The 21,480-nt window shown below is 44.4% G+C and overlaps 1 protein-coding gene across 1 annotated transcript in view; it reads right to left on the reverse strand.

Moving 5' to 3' along the window:
* The window catches only part of NR5A1 (nuclear receptor subfamily 5 group A member 1), a 310,911-nt gene that overhangs the window by 210,798 nt on the left and 78,633 nt on the right, over nucleotides 1–21,480 (reverse strand). The window lies entirely within an intron of this gene.

Consider the following 21,480-nt stretch of genomic DNA (forward strand, 5'->3'; position numbering starts at 1 on the left):
GTACTGGCTATGGGTGGAGGATAGGGTGTTAAAGAGAAAGTCATCCTCAATTGGTTCAGAATGTAGGGTGACGTTGTGAAATTCGGCTGCCCTTGCGACCACCTGTGAGTAGGATGTACTGTCCTCAGGTGGTGACGGTTTTGTAGGATAGGAGTCTGGGCTGTTGTCAGACACTGGAGCATCGTAAAGGTCCCATGCATCAGGATCATCCTGACTCATTGTGGTATGAGCTGGTGTGTGCATCAGTGGTGGAGTTGTTGGTTGTGATGCATGTGTTGATGGTGGTGGAGAAGGTGGTGGAGTTGTTTTCCTTGCCACCTTTGCTTGTGGTTGCTTGTCCTTTTGTTGAAAGGCAAGTTTCCTTTTAATTTTGATTGGGGGAAGAGTGGTTATCTTCCCTGTGTCCTCATGAATATGAAGCCTCCTTTGCTTGTAGTCAGGCTCTACAGCTTGAAGCTCCTCTCCAAATCTATGTAATTGGGAGGTTAATCCTTGTTCCTCTGTATAGGAACTAGTTTTCGGCTCCGAGGCTGGATGTTTCGGAACCGAAACCTTTTCGGAAGTCTTTTTAGGCTCCGAAGAAACCTTCTTTGCTTTCGGTGTGGTGTCTCGGTGCCAAAATTCTTTGGTGCCGCTGTCTCTGTGCCGAAGTTTCTCGGAGCCGCTGTCTCGGCTCCGAGATTGCTGTGTGGCGGTATCTCGACCGGAGTCGGATGACTTTGACACAAGCATGCCCTTTTTCGGGGCCTTGGATTGGTCACCTAGTTTTCGGGTTAAGCCATGGCCTGTTGGCGGTGGCGTCCCCTGGGCTTTTGTGGACTTCTCGTGAGTCTTGATTTTCGACGTCTTACTCACGGTTTTGGGTGTTTCTTCGGCGTCGAGTTCTTCAGAATCCGACTCGTGGACGGAGAAAGCCTCTTCTTCCTCCTCGAAACGTTCTTGACCTGTCGCGTGGACGCCATTTGTAGTCTCCTGGCTCTTCGGTCTCTCAGCGTCTTCCTCGACCGAAACGCTCGACAGGCTTCACAAGTATCCTCCTTGTGCTCGGGGGACAAGCACAAGTTACAGACCAGATGCTGATCTGTATACGGATACTTGTTATGGCATTTTGGGCAGAAGCGGAATGGGGTCCGTTCCATCAGCCTTGAAGTCGCACATGGCCGGGCCGACCAGGCCCCGACGGGGGATCGAAAAAACCCCGAAGGGCCACCAGAGCTCTTCAAAATTCGGTGTTGATTTGTTTTAATTAACCCGATACCGAACGCAAACAATACCGACGTTTTTTTCCGAGATTCTAACTAACTTTCCGACCCGAAACACGGAGCGAAAAGGAACACGTCCGAACCCGATGGCGGAAAAAAAACAATCTAAGATGGAGTCGACGCCCATGCGCAATGGAATCGAAATGGGAGGAGTCCCTTGGTCTCGTGACTCGAAAAGACTTCTTCGAAGAAAAACAACTTGTAACACTCCGAGCCCAACACCAGACGGCGGACTGTGCACAGCATATGTATTTGCAGCTACACATGCCATCGAACATATATATATATGGGGTCATTACGACCTCGGTGGTCTTGCAAAAAGACTGCCGAGGCCACGGGAGACAGAATACCGCCATTGCCGGCGGTATTCCTGGCTCCCTATTATGACATTTCTGCTGGGCCAGCGGACGGTAACAGTGTTACCGTCCGCTGGCCCAGCGGAAATGTCACATCTACATTGCTGCCGGCTCGTAATAGAGCCAGCGGCAATGCTGATGTGCAGCGGGTGCAGTAGCACCCGTCGCGCATTTCACTGCCCGAAATTCGGGCAGTGAAATGCGCGACGGGGCTATGTCTGGGGGGCCCTGAACGGCCCATGCCAAGTGCATGGGCAGTGCAGGGGCCCCCAAGGGCACCCCAAGTCCCCTTACCGCCAGCCTTTCAATGGACAGGCTGGCGGTCGGGGACTCATAATCCCCAGGGCAGCGGTGCTTGCACCGCTGCCCTAGGGATTATGACCACCAGACGGAAACCTGGCGGGAAAGTGGAGGGGCCGGCGGTATGGCCGTGGCTTTTCCGCCACGGTCATAATTGCTGGAGGAACACCGCCAGCCTGTTGGCGGTGTTACCGTCAACTTACCGCCGGCCACCAGGGTCGTAATGACCCCCATAGTGTTTAGGGTGGGTAACAGTTATTGTTGGTAATTGCATTTTTAATTCTTAGGGTGGGTATAGGTTTTGTTGTGGTAAGGGCATTTTTAGGTTTTAGGGTGGGCATGTGTTTTGGGGTGGTAAGGGTATTTTTCGGTTTTAGGGTGGGTATGGGTTTTGGGGTGGTAGGGCATTTTTAGGTTTTAGGGTGGGTGTGGCTTTTTGGATGGTAAGGGTGTTTTTAGGTTTTAGGGCGGGCATGGGTTTTGGGGTGGTAAGGGCATTTTTAGGTTTCAGGGTGGGCATGGGTTTTCGGGTGGTAAGGGCATTTTTAGGTTTCAGGTTGGGTATGGGTTTTGGGGTGGTAAGGGCATTTTTAGGTTTTAGGTTGGGTATGGGTTTTGGGGTGATAAGAGCATTTTTAGGTTTTAGGGTGGGCACGGGTTTTGGGGTGGTAAGGGTACTTTTAGGTTTTAGGGTGGGTATGGGGTTCGGGGTGGCAAGGAATGTTTAGGTTTAAGGGTGGTAATGTGTTTTGGGGTGTTAAGGGCATTTATAGGTTTTAGCATGGGTATGGGATTTGGGGTGGTAAGTGCATTTATCGGTTTTAGGGTGGGAATGGGATTTGGGGTGGTATGGGGTGTTTAGGTTTTAGAGCGGGTATGGGGTTTGGGGTGGTAAGGGGTGTTCAGGTAATTTTTAGGGTCTAGGGAAGGTAGGGTTTTTGGGTGGAAAGGTGTGTTTGTGTATATATATATATATATATATATATATATACATATAAAACGTGTATGTTATACTTGCCTCTAGTTTTTACCATGCCTATGCCTTTAGTAAGAAATGTTTGTGGCAAAGAAATTTGTGGTAAAAGCATATGCATTGTAAAAACATTTTTTGGTTAGTGCATGCGTGGTAATGCCCATGCATTGTACTTACCGAGTTGTAAAGGCATGCATTGTAAGTGCATGCGTTGTTCTATCATACATCCCCATAATGTGTCATTGTCTTATTTGATTAGCTTGTGGCTGTTTGGATCGAGTGTATGAGGTTTTTCAATATACTTCTGCTACAATGTGTGCTTTATTTATACTGTTCACTATAAATTGCACCAGGCCAAGGCACCACTGAAATTCTAATAAAGAATCATTGAAAAAAGAACAATGGAATGTTGGGAGCTCCTATGAAGCCAGTGAAGTGCTTCAGGGCCATAATGGCTGGTAGAGACTTTCTGGCCAACATTCCAATGGCTTTCTGTTTACCAGTGCTTTGATGTGATGGTGGATTATGTGAAGAGTCCTGAGCGCCCAGAAAGGAGTGAGACCCCAAAATTAATTCTAAATCGTCCAGCAAAGAGTTTACATATAGCAATAAAATGTTTCCACTTTAGCTTTTGGTCAGTCTAGAATCACCTATAAGAATAGCTGCTTCCTACTGTGCCAGAAGCTTTGGTCAGCCACATCTTCTATTTTGATACTGATTAAATTGAAAACCAATTAATTTCAGTTTAGTTGGAATGCAAATCTCATAACTAATTTCATTGTGAAGCTAACAATGCAGCTTTCTTCTTGTAAAGATGTAGGTCACCTGTGAAGGGTCATTGTAAAGCACTTTATGGAAGAAGTGTCTTCTCTGCTCGTCTCCTAATGCATTCGTTCAAGACCTTGTATTGATGGAATTAGCAGTAATCCATCATGTAACAAAGCAGGGGTGAGGGGGTAAGCCAGGGCGAGATGCAATGACTGTGTGCAATTTTAATTGGTGTATCGCGTACTGAGTGAAGGACACAATGTGCGAATGTGAAGGAGAACAGTACTGACCCCCAATTATTCTGCTGTCAACATTACGGTTATCTCTTTTTTGATATTCTCTAGATTGTTCAAAATCCTGTTCCTACATAGGCCACCCTGTCCACACTTCTCACAAATACCTGTTTTGTGCTGGACATCCGTGGTGTGGAGTGAACAGTCAATTATGACTAATTAACAGGAGAAAATAAAAGTGGTGTTTTGAAACACGTTCACCAGATATATAGAAAACTTGGTCCCTTTGATTTATACCAGTTGGGCATGTACTTATAGCACAAACTCAACTTTTCGCCATTTCAATCAAGTGCAATCGCCATGATATTGCATCACAGACAGAGAACAAAGTCGTAATCCCCAGAGCAGTGCTGCCTGCATCGCTGCCCTCGCAGAGTAGGACCGCTGGGCCGCTAGATCACCAAAACGACTAATCCTGGCTGTGCTGCGGTCGTAATATGGAGCTCAGGTCGCCGCTGCGAATCTGGCAGCCATGAGACCGCCAGGGTCGTAATGAGGGCCATAATGTAATAGGTTAACGTGATGTACCATTTTAATGTATTTGCGCTATGCTAATAACTAATGTTTAAATTATTTTACAGTTATATTTAATATTAGACTATTTGAATAATGTATTTTAGAAATAATAAACTTCAATAATTTTTCCTATATTTTCCATAGGTAGATCTCTGACACCTTTGTGACTAGGTCCCTATATGCTTGCCTTTAACTGATGGAAGAAATGGTGTCCCTAGTTGCTAGGTAGCCATTAGAATCAAAAGAGACCGTGAGCCACGATTATACAAAACATTTGTGCATCTACAAGAGAAAATATTCTTAAATAAAATGATTTGTCTACTGATACTGCAGTCAAATAAACTGGAGAATCTGCGATACTGTAGCTATTGTTTAAACTTTAACAAAATTGATCAAGGTGGTAAGAAGGTGTCATGTTCCAGTGCTCAGTGAGGTCTCTGTTGTCACCTTACACACTGAAACAAAACGTCCTGCTGAGGTACTCCTTTCATTATTGAAATTAGGAACAGTCCCTGAATATCAGCATAGTAATTAGTCACCATCCACGAAAAGATGATCCAAAACATCCAAACAATTTTAACCTAGTTGCATTGTTGGGGGCAGAGGAGAAACGTTTTGCAAAATATCTTGCAGATCTTAAAAGACTGAGACCCACATTGCGGCTCTGGTGGATGGAAAGGCCCGTTCCCCGAAGCCGTGAGATCAGAAAAATGCCAATGTGGTGACCTGACCGCGCAGGCTATTACGAGTTTCCTGCTGGGTCGGCAGGCGGAAACTCTGTTCAATCCAAAACATTTAGGCCGGCTCATAATAGAGTCAGCTGCAATGTTGCGGTGCATTGGGTGCAGCAGCACCTGTCATAATTTTCACTGTCTTCCAGGCAGACAGTAAAAAGCGCAACGGGGCTGGCCCCAGCCCTGCTCATGCCAAGTGCGTGGGCAGTGCAGGCCCCCGGCACCCCGTCTCCACCAGCAATTACATGGCAGGGAAACCGGCATGTAACCGCCTGCGGAGATGGGATTCGTATCCCCCAGGGCAGCGCTGCATGAAGCATTGCCCAGGTGGATTGAGACCCCTGGGAATGCAACACCACTGGCGACGTGGCGGTGCCAGCGGCTGGACCATGGCGCCAACCCCATGGTCGTAATGTAACGGTCGGACTGCCTCTTTAGTGGCGGTCCCGCCGCAAGGGCTGGGGGTCTGAAGACCGGCAGCCTCATAATGAGGGCCTGAGCTTTTGTGACAATGTACTGTATTGAAGCCAAAGTGGATTTCGATTAGGCTAAGGCATTTAAAGTGTGTTGGACTTTATTCTGTCAGACAGGGTGGTGGAGGGCATTATGCCCTGACTTGGCTGCAACTTGACAGTCTAAAACGAGGTTAGCATTATCAATTAGCTGAGAGAGCCCTAAACTGCAACCCTAAATGGAAACCCCTTGATAGTCAGTGTCTTATCAACAATTATTTCAGTTTAGGAGACATCATAGTTGGCCAAGTGGCATGCTGGGAAGACAAAAATGAACACAGCAGTGGACTGGGGAACAATAGCCTTGACCGCAAAGGCTTAGCACACATCTCCTATCTGTATCCAGCGTTAGTAGGTTTCAGGGTCAGATATAAAAACAACTCTCCAGGTCTCAACAAGCACATCAATGATGCAATTATATATATTGGATCTGGGTGGGAGTTCATTGCAACTATGTGTCCAAATTATACAATTTTTCAACTAAGCACATTCTTCACTTGTTGTTAGTTATCACAGAATTTTCTGCAATTGATTTTAGCTATATGTGGGATAGCTAATGGATGTTTTAGATACTTTAGTTATAGGACTTTATGTCATGTACTTAGGTTTACAGCTTCTCTGTGTTATGGCTACCATGTTTTTGTTTGCATAGTGGTTCTTTGGATACCATTTGAAATACAGTTTACCTTCACTCCTAAACATAGATGTCAATTAGGGGCAGCCATAAGTAGCAGCTGCTACCCCTGGCTTGCCCTTCACTATTCCTGACACTGCCCTTGCCACACTTCTTAATTTGATCCAGTGGTTTCTGGTGCGGATCAATGGCACTTAATTTTGAGGGCCAGCACTTATTTTTCTGCATCAAGCATTTAGTGCGAACAAAAGCCTCATATGGGAAAGATGGAGGAAGAGAAAAATGAAAAAGCTTCACAAAGGAAGAAAGCAGAAAGCTGCAGGAGTGAGCTGAGGGGGCAGGGAGTGGCTGTAAGTGTATTAAAGACGCCTGAGATGGCTTTAGGATTACGCTGCCTCAGTAGTCTGTGCTCGCACATTTAATTTCAGCTAAAGCATGTTCCAGAGAAGTGATTTGAGGATCAGCACGTTTTTATTTACAAATTAAACGCTAAGATCACTGATCAAACAGAAAAAAGGAAAATATTACTAAGCAGTATCACTTGATTCACATCTTGAAGTTATGGATTCACATGCTGTGCATTACTCCCACATATAGCGGACTTAGAATTACTCCTTACATTTATCAAAAATTAAATCTTTAGGTGTGAATAAGGAAGTGGCCGAGTGAAGACCCCATCCTAACATCATGCCACAAAGGCCCTCCCTGATCTATTGTTAGATTATATTTTTGTTACTGTTTGGTTCAGAAATGGCAGTTGATCTCCCTTTTTATTATATAGGTGTTCATGGCTGTTGAACTTAGTACTTTGTAGTGGTTCCCAGCATTTCAGAATCAAGCAGGCAGTTGTTTGGGAGGCACAAGGTATGTCATCAGGGCCAAGATAGAGGGATGTGATTTTTTCTGCTACCCCCTGGCATTTTGGTGGATTGACGTCCATGCTCCTGAGCCACTGTTCCCTGTGAAATTTTAAGAAAGAGGAAATAGCTTGTACAGAGTGGCTTTTCTGACAATAGAGTGGCAAGGTTAGGCGGTGAGAGCAAGATGCCCTGTTTACAATCTCTTCCTCTGAACGACAGTCCCTCAGCTGCTAACAATCAAGGGGGCACTGATATGATTCAACGCAGGACATCCACTTGACAAAATGTTCTACCACAATACAGTTTCCTGTCTCCCCTGTTTTTGTGCAGAAACACTATTTTAAGGAACACCAAAAGACAACAAATTTTCAGCATCCCAAATACAACCAAGAATTATTCATAAAAATTTTCCATCAATGCCTAACTACATACTTCGAAGTAGGGTATATTTAGTGTATATTGTAGTTAGTTTTGTAATTTTATCTCAGAGCAATAACCAGTGTAATCACCAGGAATGTGTCACTGCGCCATAAATATAGTGATGCAGTCTCAAAACTGTACAGCAATAAAAATAATTCAGAGATAGACCATTATGTCAGGTCATATGACCATGCAATATATTTCTTCCAGCTTTAGTCATGGTCCCTAGTTCCACAGTACTTGCGATAAACTGACGTGTCATCTCCCTCTGCCCCCACCGTCATCTGCTGGACCAAAAAAAATTATGTCCACACAGGCACAGGTGACATTTTAACGCATGCATTGAAGATGGTGTTGATTCCTATTCCTCCGTTTTCAGCAGTAAATATAATAAAAATAATATTTTTTCTTATAGTACCTGTTACGCTGGAAGATACATGGGTTAATCCACCTTGAAATTAAAAGTAAGTTAATGGCTCCCCAGATGATTTGTTGGGTCCTGTTAACCAAAGAAACTATAGGTGTCACATCTCCAGACTTCCCTTGTCCTGATGGAGACCCCTGTATTCGTTACCTATGGACTGAAACATCAACAAAAAATAATCTGAACTGCTTTTGGCCTATATTTCAATTAGACCACAGACCAGCATTTACCTCTCACTTCTTTGATGGAAAACGAATTGTGCAGCCACATTCAGTCATGTTTAACATATTGATCACCATGTATCACTGTTAGTCGCGTTAACTACATTCCTTGACCAGTATGCCGTCATCTCACTTGATCACTTCAGCACCTATGTTTTTGATGAATTGTCAAACTGATGTGCTATCTTATGTTAAATATACTATATGTTAGGAGTCTAGGGGCCAGATGTAGAAAGAAATGGTTTTGCGAATCGCAAATTGTCAGTCGGAGCAACTCACAATTTGCGAGTCGCAAAACCATATGCAGAATGGTGTCCCTGACACCATCTGCGAATCGCAAGGGGGTCGCAAAGACCCACCTCATTAATATTAATGAGGTGGGTTGCAATTTGCGACCCCCTTGCGATTCCCTGCACTCACAAGGATGGTGGCCTACTGGAGACAGCAGACCTCCATGTCTGTGACTGCTTTTTTAATAAAGCAATTTTTTTTTTGTATTGCAGCCCGTTTTCCTTAAAGGAAAACGAGTTGCAATACCATCGAGAAAATGAAACCAATTGGTTTCAGTTTATTCAGAGCAGGCAGTGGTCCATTGGACCACTGCCTGCTCTAAAAAAATATTTTTGGCAACATTCACAAAGGGGAAGTGGTCCCATGGGGACCCCTTCCCTTTCGCGAATGAGTTAGCACCCACTTCACATGGGTGCTAACTGCGAATTGCTTTGCGACCGCGGTAACAAAGCAATCCTGCATTGCGGTGCGACTCGCAAATAGGAAGGTGACCGACTCGCAAAATGGGAATGTGCATCGCTATGCCCGTTTTGCATGCCAAAAACTGCGGATTTCGCAGTTTGCGCCGTGCAAAACGGTTCCTACATCAGGCCCTAAATCCAATCTGTTTTTCGCAGAATCTGTGGAAAATGGCCCACTGATTGTTATCAGTTTTGCTCACTGTCCCTGGACATAGGCGTATTCATGTGCTATTGTCCTTCAGCGATGTTAAAGTTCAAGCATGTGCATCTATGTGAAACAAGATTTCTCCTGCTATGGTTCACGTGCAGTATATTTGTAAGGAATGGGATCAGACTGTGCAAACATTCAATTGTCCCTTGACATTTGATTTGGGTGGTGCTATGCTGCCAGATTCAGGCAAGGGCACCTTCCTAAACTCCCAGAACTGACTGAGGAGATCTTCAAAAACTGAAAGGTATTCATTTGCAGGAATGCGCAGCTGACAGAGAGAAGCAATGCCCGTGCTTGTTCCTGCTTTTTGTTGCTTTCATGTCACAGAAGAGGGCTGTAGATGCGTGTTCTGCTCCTCCTATGACATTGCACAAGGGCACCGGCTTGAACATAAAGTGGGAGGTGCCTCAGTTGCATGGATGTGCAGTGTCATGTAAAATAAACAAAGCCTTTTTAAAGATGACAGGATGGTTAAATGAAATGGACACTTACCACTGAACTAGGTAGTGATTGGCAGGTCATGAGTTTGAGTACCCGCATGGCCAGCTAATTACATTATTAGCTGTACTTAGAAAGAGCAAACTTGTTTTTATGAAACATTTCACAAAAAGCAAGTTATTGTTATGAATATTTTGTCCATGTAAATGCACAACTTTAGGGGTGCATGGGCTAAAAGGTCCTCCGGGCTCACCATTAGGAAGAGATTCAAAGTCGTAGTTCCTACCCCATATACTGTTCCACTGATTGTGGGAGGAGAGTGGAGAGATCTCTGCGGGTGGTCCCTGCAGGTGGTCCCTGGCCACCTCACCTGGCCACCCTTTACGACCAGGGCAGCGTGTGCTCACAGCGAAACACACACAGCGGTTTGAAGCATCGCTCCATGTTTCATTGAAGGAGAGTTAACACACGTGCTGGGGTCTGCACAGTTTTCTCTGATGGGGATAAGTTGCTTTGGGTGGTCCCAGTGAAGATGTGCGTGAGTTCACACCAGCACTGGGCACACACAGATGTTTATGCATCAGCTACACGCCTGGAACTGCTGAGATGTCCTTGGGAGATTTCTAAATAGCATCATAAAATCTGATCTCTGCAGGATATCTTTGCCCAGAAACCTTTCAAGGGACCAAAGCCTCTGGTTTGCAGACCTTTATAGGGATCAAGTCAAAAATACATCCTAACTAACCGATCCACGTGACTAGATCATCACTCTTACCTAAGTGGCTAATGAGTCCCTTTCTTTTAATATTGTGTTAGGGAGAGTGTTTCTGTGGTTAGACTTATATCACAGGGCTTCCAGGCATCAAGTCTCAGCCTGTCTCCCACAGATCCCACAGAACAGATGGTGGGGAGTCTAGGACTGTCATCTGTCGGGAATCACAGGGCTGCTTCTACCCAGTGCCGTTTGATGTCTGAATGGTGATGGGACCAGGGAGGAACTGATGACCTGGAACCCTTTGCTATAGAACTCTGCATGAACCTCTTCGGAGGGGTTTCTAAAACGTCAAAGTCTCATAGATGAAATCGATCTTAGGTGAGGTTTTAGGGGGCAATTTCCCCACAGGAAACAGGAAAAACAAATTGCTCTAATTCAGAGGAGGTTTGGAAGCCAGTTTTATCTGTTTCCTCATTGCACAAATCTATTGTTGACAGGCCTTTTGTCTTTAGGCCAGGAGTGTGTAAGATTGGTCCACAAGGAGCCACTCATGGCATATAGCCAGGATCTTTGCATCAGACAGATGCAGATACAATGAACATGAATACGAATCCTATACACGGCCGGCAGGTTCTTCAATATCCGGCAAGATGCATCCCGCATGGACTCATATTGGAAACCTCTGCTTTAACCCACATTGCAAACAGTATCGCCTACCATTGATAAGCTTTGGGGCTCGATAATCGTGAGATCTCCCTCTTGCGAAGAAAGGTAGAAGCTTTAATATTCTTAAGGATGCACGTAAGTGTTATTCTTCCCATTCGTCACTCCAAGGTCATAGTCCAAAATATACTCTAGATGTCCTCCGGGCACCATAGGTTTGCTGTAGCGCCACGGCTGTGCCACACAACGGAGAGTCCTCTGACTGATGGTCGTTGAGAGGGCATTTGCGCCTAGAAACAAGTGTCTCCAGTTATCAGAAAAAAATAAATGCACTACATTAACTGCTGTGTGTGCTGGCTCCGTGGACTAACGGATCCATATCTACGATCTAGATGCAACCCCATGGTTTGAATCCCAGCAGGACCTCCCGGGCTTTCATCCTTCCAAAGTCAATAAAATTAATGCAACTGGATAAAAAACTATGTTGTTATCTGTTAATAGCGTCAAGAGACTCACGTGTGGGTGAACTTATTTATAAACGTTCTTTGGAGTAGGGTAAAATCTATCAATATCAAGAATATTTGTTGTCCTGCCTTAATTTTCAGAAATGTGGCTGCCTATTAATATAGCAATAAAGTTCAATGAAGCATCATTCATAAAGCAGTTTGTCCACAATAAGATCTAATTTTTCATCGCCACAGGTTCTCGGGATATTCATTTGGGTAGCCAGGGTGCTCTCTTTTTGATCCATGTGGCTGGCGACAGAAATATTTCTGGCTGTTCTGGAAAGGTGGCCCATCACTGCGTGAAGCCTGAGCTGGGTGCAGGCTCGGGAAGGCTTCCCAGCTGCGCCTTCCAAGCACAGTGTGACCTCATCTTTACTGCCTGCAGACTAATATGCTCCTACCTGGCGGTATTGATTTTCCGCCCGAAGCCTGCAGATAGAAGTGTCTCAGCTATAATTTCTCCATGTTACATCTTTCAATTATATATCTCACTCAAGGCGGCGGCTCCTTGGCTAGCTATTGCACCGACACCCGGCCTCTTAAATCATCACTCAGCACACACCAGAGACAGACCTGGTTGGGACATCACCTCATGTCCTCTGTGGCTGAGGGGGCTCAGGATCCTCACCTGGGAGGACCCCGCTGTTCTCAAACCCAGGGCCACATTTACAAGGAGCTTGCACCGTCGTTGCGTCATTTATTTTTACGCATCAGCAGTGCAGTCAGTGCTCCACACTGCTCCATATCTAGAAACTGACACAATGGGCCCAATGCGTTAGTTTGTAGAAGACTGCTTCACATTATGCCTGCGCCAGGTATAATGTATGCAGGGTAGGCGTTCCCACATTAAAAGCTACACAGAACTGACGCAGTGAAATTTGCAACTTTTCACTCCGCCCCTCTGCGACTTGACTGCATCGAAATTCTTATGCCTGCTCAGACCAGGCATAAGGATTGACGCAGGGATTTTAACATAGGACTCTCCTCTGTGTTCTGATGCATTGCTGGAGTTGCATCAGTTTTACAATTCAACTTCAGCAATGTGTGACTTTAGCGCCAACAAATTTGTCAGAATTTCTCATGCATCGTTGACAACTTGCGCCATGGAGCTGTGTACTGTAAATAAAGTGCAGCCATGGCATTGTTAGGGCATTTGCGGCAAGCACAAGAAATCTGATGCATCAATGCGTCAGTTCTTGTAAATGAGGCCCTGAGTGTGTTGTGTCAGAGAAATTACAAAATATATACATTATCTCAAATGATCAAGAACACACAGTGGAACAGCCTTCTCCGAGTAGCTCATGAGCTACTGGTGCTCTTCGTCTACCAACAAGTAGCTCTCTGTTGTGCAGCCCAGACTAATATATTAGAAGCTTTTGCTTGGTTGGACTAATTTTCAAAATTTTCAAAACTGAAAAGCGTGTATCTGAGGCAAAAATATGTGCATTTTCAGAACTCATGAGCTCTTGTTTGTAGAGAAATTGTTGAATTTTCTAAATATATTGAAAGATGCTTGTTCAGTTATAAATCATGCAGTGTTGGGGGAGACTTATTACTAATATTGTTACCTTAGCACCAGGGGGATTGCAACTATGGCTCTCACATATTACCAATGCAGAGGCATTGCACTTTGACTTTTTATATCAGGGCTGCCAACTATGCCTGATGTATCAAGGTACTCACTGGTGCTAATCTTGCAAAAGGTGTCCACTCATGTAATCTAGTCTCATTAATGTAATCTACTAATATTAATAGTAGCTCTGAATCATTTTCATTGAACATAAGTCGCTTTCTTACAGAAAAGTTTGTAGACCCCTGCAATGCAGTATGCACTTCCCAAGCACGTACAACATCTGCCTCTCAACAGAGCAGGGGCCTGATTACGAGTTGCTCGTAATATTCCAACCCATGCATTAAACCTTTGTTTACGTACCAGTTGGAATTATGAGCCTGAAAGTATTTAATACATTCACTATTTATTGGGTGCATTAAATACCTCAACCTTCTTTAAATTTTGGCGGGTCAAACCTGCTGAAATTTAACAGGTGTGGTATTTACCATCACAAGCAGCACCTGCTGAGTTAAAGACCAAAATCTGCATGTTATTCCCCACAAAGTCATAATAGGTGGAATCTTTTGCACCTGATAAATAACGTACTCCGTGGTATCATTATTGATAAGGGTGCGATAAATAACTTAATCAGGCCCTACGAAGTGAATGAGAATACTTAATTAAGAACTTTCACTAGTTGTACATTTAGTGGTAGTGAAAATACAAGATATCTCTCTGCCAGCAGAACATTTAGTAAGAAGGAGCGTTGAGGAACAATGACTCTGCAACGAGTGTGGGGAAATCCACAGAACAAATTCCCAAGTAAGGGTGGGGTGAAGGCCGAATAGGGTGTGGTTTGCCTTGGGAGTCTGGGTGTCTGCCAACTCATTTGGTTTGTTTTTTTCCAAACTCTGATTCAACCTGTCATCACCCTGGAAGTAGAAACTACCCTGCCAGGGTGGGAGGGGACCAGATAATGCCCAGATTTGGTGTTGGCACACAGGAAGGGCTTTCTGCACTGGACAAAAAAGCAGAAAGGTGTGAATTTTCGGTGATGATACCGTTATCTCTGTCCATAATTCTGGGCTTTGTGTTTATGCAGAGGGTAGGGGTTGTGGGACAGATGTCACCTGACATTCCCAGCACTGCACATGGAAACCTGTACCTGGTGCAGTTTTCCAGGTGTTCCACGGGAATGTATTCCAATAGTGCCAGGACATAGGCATAGTTTTGCAGGCGCAGGCTTTCTCCTTTCTTTGTGAACTTGCTCCTATTGCATCAAAGAGCATATAGGAAGTGCTTGCCAACAGAGGATGCCACATGCAGCCACCATCACTCACCAACACAATATTTAGGGGGTGATTCTAACCTCGGCGGGCGGCGGAGGCCGCCCGCCGAAGTTCCCCCACCAAAATACCGCTCCGCGGTCGAAAGACCGCTGAGGGTATTTTGGGATTTGCCCTGGGCTGGCGGGCGGCCGCCAAAAGGCCGCCCGCCAGCCCAGGGCAAATCAACCTTCCCACGAGGACGCCGGCTCAGAATTGAGCCGGCGTAGTGGGAAGGTGCGACGGGTGCAGTGGCACCCGTCGCGTATTTCAGTGTCTGCATAGCAGACACTGAAATGCTTTGTGGGGCCCTCTTACGGGGGCCCCTGCAGTGCCCATGCCATGGGCATGGGCACTGCAGGGGCCCCCAGGGGCCCCGCGGCACCCCCTACCGCCATCCTGTTCCTGGCGGCAGACCCGCCAGGAACAGGATGGCGGTAGGGGGTGTCAGAATCCCCATGGCTGCGGAGCGCGCTCCGCCGCCATGGAGGATTCTGCAGGGCAGCGGGAAACTGGCGGGAGACCGCCGGTTTCCCGCATCTGACCGCGGCCGAACCGCCGCGGTCAGAATGCCCTGCGGGGCACCGCTGGTCTGTCGGCGGTGCTCCCGCCGACCCTGGCCCCGGCGGTCTCGGACTGCTGGGGTCAGAATGACCCCCTTAGTGTCAAAGAACAAGGAAGGGCATCCCGTGAACTGAGAATATAGCATCCGAAAAACAATTAAGAACACCTCCTGAACAATTTTGTAGTGTTGGAGAGTATGCACAGATTCCCACCAACATCGTATGCATAGTCAAAATACATTGAAGAGCTACTAGACCAAAGAGGATGCTCTTTCACGCAACATACAAGAACTGAGAAATAACACAGTATTTAGTGTCAAGGAGCACATAAGGAAATGCAGAATACAACGTGTGAGTAAACATACAAGTAAACATTTCCATTGTATATGTGCCAGAGAGCTGCTCTCTGACAAGGTACGAGGTGTAAACGACCACACAAGAACTTCTTCTCACAGTAACTAGACACCATCATGTCAGAAATCATGCAAGGTCTGCCCCATCACAGTGTATGGAGCCAAAAAGCATACAAAACATACAAAGGACTTCCTGGTAACAGAGTAAGGGGTGTGACACAGCTTGTCAGCTGATTACCAGGTATAAGGGAATATGGAAGTGCCTGGTGGCACAATGTGTGATAACAGTGACAAAACAAAGGCATCTTCCCATCACAGTGCATAGTGCCCGGAAACATGTTAGAACTACCCACCATGAGGATAAGTTAGAGAACATACAAGAAATGAGACCAAAATAACGTGAAGTGTCAGAGAATGTTGCAGAGCCTTTCAAAAACACAGTAGGAAATTTGAGGAAAAATGCCACGACCACTTGCCAACAGAGTATGTAGAGTCACAGAAGATAAAAGGTCTGCTTGACAGCAAAGAACATAGAGAACAGTCAAGAGCTGGGTGGCAACACAGGGTGATGCTTCCGAGAACATACTGTAGCTGTTCGATGATTATGTATGAACTGCCAGAGAACAATCAAGTTGAACAATCAAGTAATGATATTGCATGATGAAATTTGTGATCACACACTTTGGGGGCTTCAGACAATATATAAAGTTTTTTAAATTTTTTATTAGGTGAAGCGTCAACAGAGAAGACAACAGGACAATCTTTACTTTTTGGCTGTATTTAGTACATTTTGTGGCATACGTATTTCACATTATGCCCATTTTTATCATTATAAACAAAAATTATTAGGGGAAAAAACATAAATCAGAAGACGGCACCACCGAAGGTATATCCCTGGCATCTGAAGATGTAGGTAGAAAGGACACAGTTTCTGAAGCTGGTAGGTTAAGAGATGAACACTTAACTGAGGGGGTGTGGTGGAGGGAGGTTCACAAGATTTCATCTTCTTTTCATGGGGACATCAGTCAGATATGGCTTTACAGATGGCTCGTAACTTCTTTCTGGGGAAGAATCACCAGTGTTCACCGAGAAACTAAGGTTCTTTCTCTTCTTATCACCTATTTGGAACAGGTTGCAAATGCCAACGTACTAGAGTGGAATGTGTTCTATCACACGCTGACCTGAAAGTTCAAGCCTCCTGTACTTCCAGAACGGTACACGAATCCTGATCCTGTCAGCATCCGAAGCCATTCGGCCACTGTGACTCCTATCTCCTTAACAGAGTTGAAACTTGTCTAGTTGAGGAAGAGGTATCTATTGGCAGCGTGCCCTATCTGAAGGGGAGCCTTAGCACAAAGCATCGCTAATCCATCCTGCTGCTATGAGTGGAAATGTTGGGCTATAAATGGCCAAGGTTATATCCAAGTTCCAATGAAACAAGACATACAATGCACACATTGTCCTAAAAAAAAGATGCACCAAGATTTGCTCAATGTATTCCAACCGTGTAGAGTTCCCTCGGCTCATAAATTGTGCATGAAATAAATGTTCTTTTAATTAGAAGAGACCTTGCAGCTTGATTTCAGGCACAATTGGAAAGGTATGAGGTTGAAGGGTTGCTATTCATCGTTAAAAAAAAATTCAGATGACACAAAAGATGAGAGATGAGCAAAGCAACATTAGAGTGTCTTTCAAAGAAGGATAGGTTAGTACAGTAGACAGTGAGCTCAGACTACCAGGCAACATGTAACACAGCCACGAGAGCAGAGGAGTGTGGTACACAGTCAATCCTTGGTGCCAAGAGGTGTGATTCCATCATTTAACCAAATACTCCACAGGTTTGCTCATAAACCTATTTGGAGTGACACAAAAAAAGGAAGACTGGCCATGATGCTGTCACCCACCCATGTCAAGCATCTTATGACGGCAGCAAAATTCATGTTTAGGTTTTCACATTTCTGTTGTAGCTTTTGCTGTGGATACATGTTCATGATCTTTATTTTGGCATTGTGTATTTAAAGATCTTTGTTATCACCTAATTTCTGAAAACAAATTAAGAATTGACTGCGTTCCTAACAAGCCCAGGGTAATACTAGAAGGGCTGTTAAGTATCCTGGACATATGCTGAGCATTTATCAATTACAACAGGAAAGTATACATAAGGCAAAAGAATATGGTGTCTGACTCAAAAGGGGCTCATGCAATCAATCTTCAAACTGCAGATTGCGATGGCGAGGTTGCTACATCATGGATTACAGCATGTCGCTTTAAAAGATATGATGAATAAATAATTTTCACTAACAAATCGAGGGCCCGATTCACAAAGGTAAACTTAGACCAAAATCTAATTTACACCACAAATCCAAGTTCATACTTAAAGTTTAACGTAACTTGTACTAAAGTTAGACTTTTGGTGTAAATTTAGAAAAGTTAGACTTTTGGTCCAAGTCTACACCTTTGGTCTAAAGTTAGACCAAAAGTCTAAATTTAGACCAAAAGTCTCACTCTACTACGAGTAAAGTTAGACTTTAGGTGTAAACTTAGACTTTTGGTGTAAACTTAGACTTTTCGTCTAAGTTTACCATTGTGATTCGGCCCCAAAATGTTAGTATTTGTGTTATATTGTTACAAAATGTAAGCTTATGAGTCTTTGTTGGTGTTCTGCACTCCAAACATGATTATGCATAGTGATGGAGTGATAAATTGATTTATTAATTGGGTTGCTGATTAATGGTTAATTGATTTAGTCATTGATTTACTGAGTGACAGAGTGATTAATTAATAGACTATTTTATTGCCTGTTTGAATGATGGGTTGGTTAACACATTGAGTGATTGGTTGAATGATTGAGTGATTGGTTGATTAAATAATGTACTGATTGAGGGATTGATTTATTGGTTGTTTTATTAATTGATTGATTGATTAGTTGAGTGTAAGACTAACTTAGGGCCTTATTATGAATTTGGCAGTCCAACCGCCGGACTGCCGATACAACAGTGGGGAGGATGCAGACAAGCCAGCGGGCTCCCCACCAACATATTATGATCCCACCGCCATGAAGGAGGTAAGCCTGAAGCGGTGACACCATGATGGTGGGTTTCGGCCCATTAAGTGGGCCTGGGAAACATGCTGCTACAGTGCAGCACCAGAAGCACCTCAGGTTCACTGTGTGCCATGCACAAAGTTGTGCATGGCACACAGTGGGCACCAACAGTGCAGGCATGGGGGGCACAATATGTGCCACCAGCCACACTGCCCAATGGGCAAACCTGCCCAGGAACAATACTTGGGGCCCCTTTCCTGACATTCTGCCTAGCTTTTCATGGTGGGGTCCTTGCCTTGAAAAGCTAGGTGGAATGGCAGGTCGTAATCAGCCCTGCGGTGCTGAGACTGACCACGGAGTTCCCCACCACCGCCACAGCAGGATCCATGATCCTGGTGGTGGCGGCGTGCTTATGGCGGTCCGGCCGCCAACATCCTAATATGGAGATCAGACAGCCAAGGGTGTGGTACTCAGACTGTGACCATGAGTATGGCGGTCCTAGGACGCTGTGCTAAAAATAACTCATGGGTTTAAAATCACGTGAAATTCCAGCAGTTTTCAGGTAACAATAAAAATGCCAAGATGACTGATGATTAATGTTTCTGCTGGTGAGAGATCAGAATTTTGTCTAGTGGCAGTTTTGACTCATCATAGTCAAGCATAGGGTTAATGTGCCTGCTGCAAAGAACGTGTGCCATGCAGATCACAGAACTGAGAATTAGTGAACTACGAGTTGTGCTATAAATAATGAAATGTATGTCAAAGTCGGGCAAAGGAGAGATGAGGGGCACTACTGGAAGGTGGTAGTGAGGGAATACATGGAGAAGGAGGTCATGGGTGGGCCAAAAATACTGTTGCACTGGGCATCACCAGTGTACAGCGCTTCAACAGTTGTCAGGGATAGTAAGCACTATATAAATGCAATTATAATTTAATATAATATATAACCTGTTGTGGCCTAGACTGATACTAACTCCTATAGCCTTCAGTGTTCTGGAAGCTGATTGTAGTTCATACAGGGTGCATTTTAATTCCCTTATACTGATTGACACCCTTACATTTATATTATGTAAAACCGCTAAGGGTCATTGACATCACCCCGGACTGTACCAGTCCACAGTTATAAGCCGCCTGTCTCCCAGCGAGCAGGCATTGAATAACTGAAGAGGTCCACCACATTCTGCTGGACAATGGAGGGCTTGCACTTACCTTACTGCTTCAGGTCCCAACAAGCTACATCCTAACATCTCACACTGACCATCAAGTTTGGGGTGATACTAATAACGTCCGTCCTAGCAGATCTCTCCACCTTTTCTCTCTCCAATCTATGCCTGCTCAGGATCGAAAACTTTAAACAAAATATCTCAGAATGGACAACCCAGTTCAGTAACCTGCTAAGCGCTTTATGGACATACGAAGTACCACAAAGGGGCGTGAAGAGCTGTTCAAAGCCGCTAGCTTTCTGGAAACCATAAACTGTGCACCTCTTTCTCAGACTTACTCATCCCTCCCACTCCTAAGGGCTGCATCCCACAACTCGATGATAGCCACACCTCAGTGGTCATTGCCCACAACATGAAAACCCTTCTCACATAGAATCAATTACAAAGACAACACATTTCTAACCATACACCCTGCAAGGTTTAGTGCGCCACCCATGTAGGCAAGCACTTCAGTGCCCCACGTAGGGGTAGTAAGTACTCTAAAAAATTTGAAAATGCTGCGATACAATAAAATAGAACACATTATCCCTATGGGTGTTAGTGTTCTAGCCCCCTCCAGCAGAGGCAATAGGCATGCGTGGCAATACTGGTGTGTGGTGCGTGACGTATTCCAAGGCCGGGCTGGAGTACAATGGAGCTTGTTCGTTACCATTAGTAGTAGAATTAGAAAAGTATCTTACAAATTGTAATTGTGTTTCTATTAGCATGTCCCTCCCTTAACCCGTCCTTAAATTTCCCTATACTCTACCCATTTAATAGTAATTTCCCCCATTTTTCCAACCACTTCAGGCTTTCGACTTGAGCCCAGGCTTGACTTTGAACCCACTATCCAAAAGAGCAGCCTCCCCTCTTTGCCATACTGTTTACAAGGAGGTATCACAGCTGGAATAATTCACAACATATTTATAGGACAAACTGCAGCAGAGACTCTGTGGATCTCATATTCCACTCGAGCAACCCTTCACAAGCAACCGAGAAGTGTCATCATGAAAACTTAAAAAAACCTCCCATTTCTAAGAAAAATGGAAAGTTAAGGTAGTTTCTGACGCAATCACACCGGGTGCTCTGATCAATGCGTGAATCACCGCTTAGAATTTGAGTATCTTCAAACACTTAATCGAACCTGGTGATGTTCTTTCCCTTCGAAAACTTCAATCAGGGTGTCTCAGTGACTTGCATTCCACAGGTAACTAAACCGTTCACATAAAACAATTTCTTCTGTGTACATTTTGAACTAACATACTTGACCACCATATCAACTTGCAAATGTTTACCATGAGAATGTCAGTAGGTGCAGAAAACATTACTGAAAGGTCGCAATAGTCAAATGCAAGCCATTCACAGGAATTATAATGATCTAAATGAGATGTCAGTAATATGATAAAACTTTGAATTGGTACCTTAGTGGATATCATGTGTGTTAGTTGTTTTTCAATTTATTTTATGTTGCTTGTCTATTTACAGTGTCGAGTTTATTTGTATATGTGTTTCATCCTGGTGGCATTTAAAGTGTTCAGACATCATGCAATGGACTCTGACTAAAACCATATAGTGGTGCCAGTGTCTGAATTAAATTTAGTTTTTAATATGTTTTAGCTAATTTTAGGACACTAATTAAGCACATTGATCAGTTATCAGACACCGACAATGGGAGATACTGGAAATGCATCGGGCACAGGGGAATGAATAGAGACTATCTGAAACTGACTTGCTTTGAATATTAAATATATTGCAGGAATTTCGACTATTCGCTATATCGAGGAATTAAAATGGAAATAGAGTTTCATATTTTTCAACATCCACCAATTAAAAATATTATTAAAACTATTCAAGATGCTTTATTTAAACGTGAGACTTGTGGAT

Source organism: Pleurodeles waltl, chromosome 6 (genome assembly GCF_031143425.1).
Source record: "Pleurodeles waltl isolate 20211129_DDA chromosome 6, aPleWal1.hap1.20221129, whole genome shotgun sequence".
NCBI classification, from domain to species: domain Eukaryota; kingdom Metazoa; phylum Chordata; class Amphibia; order Caudata; family Salamandridae; genus Pleurodeles; species Pleurodeles waltl.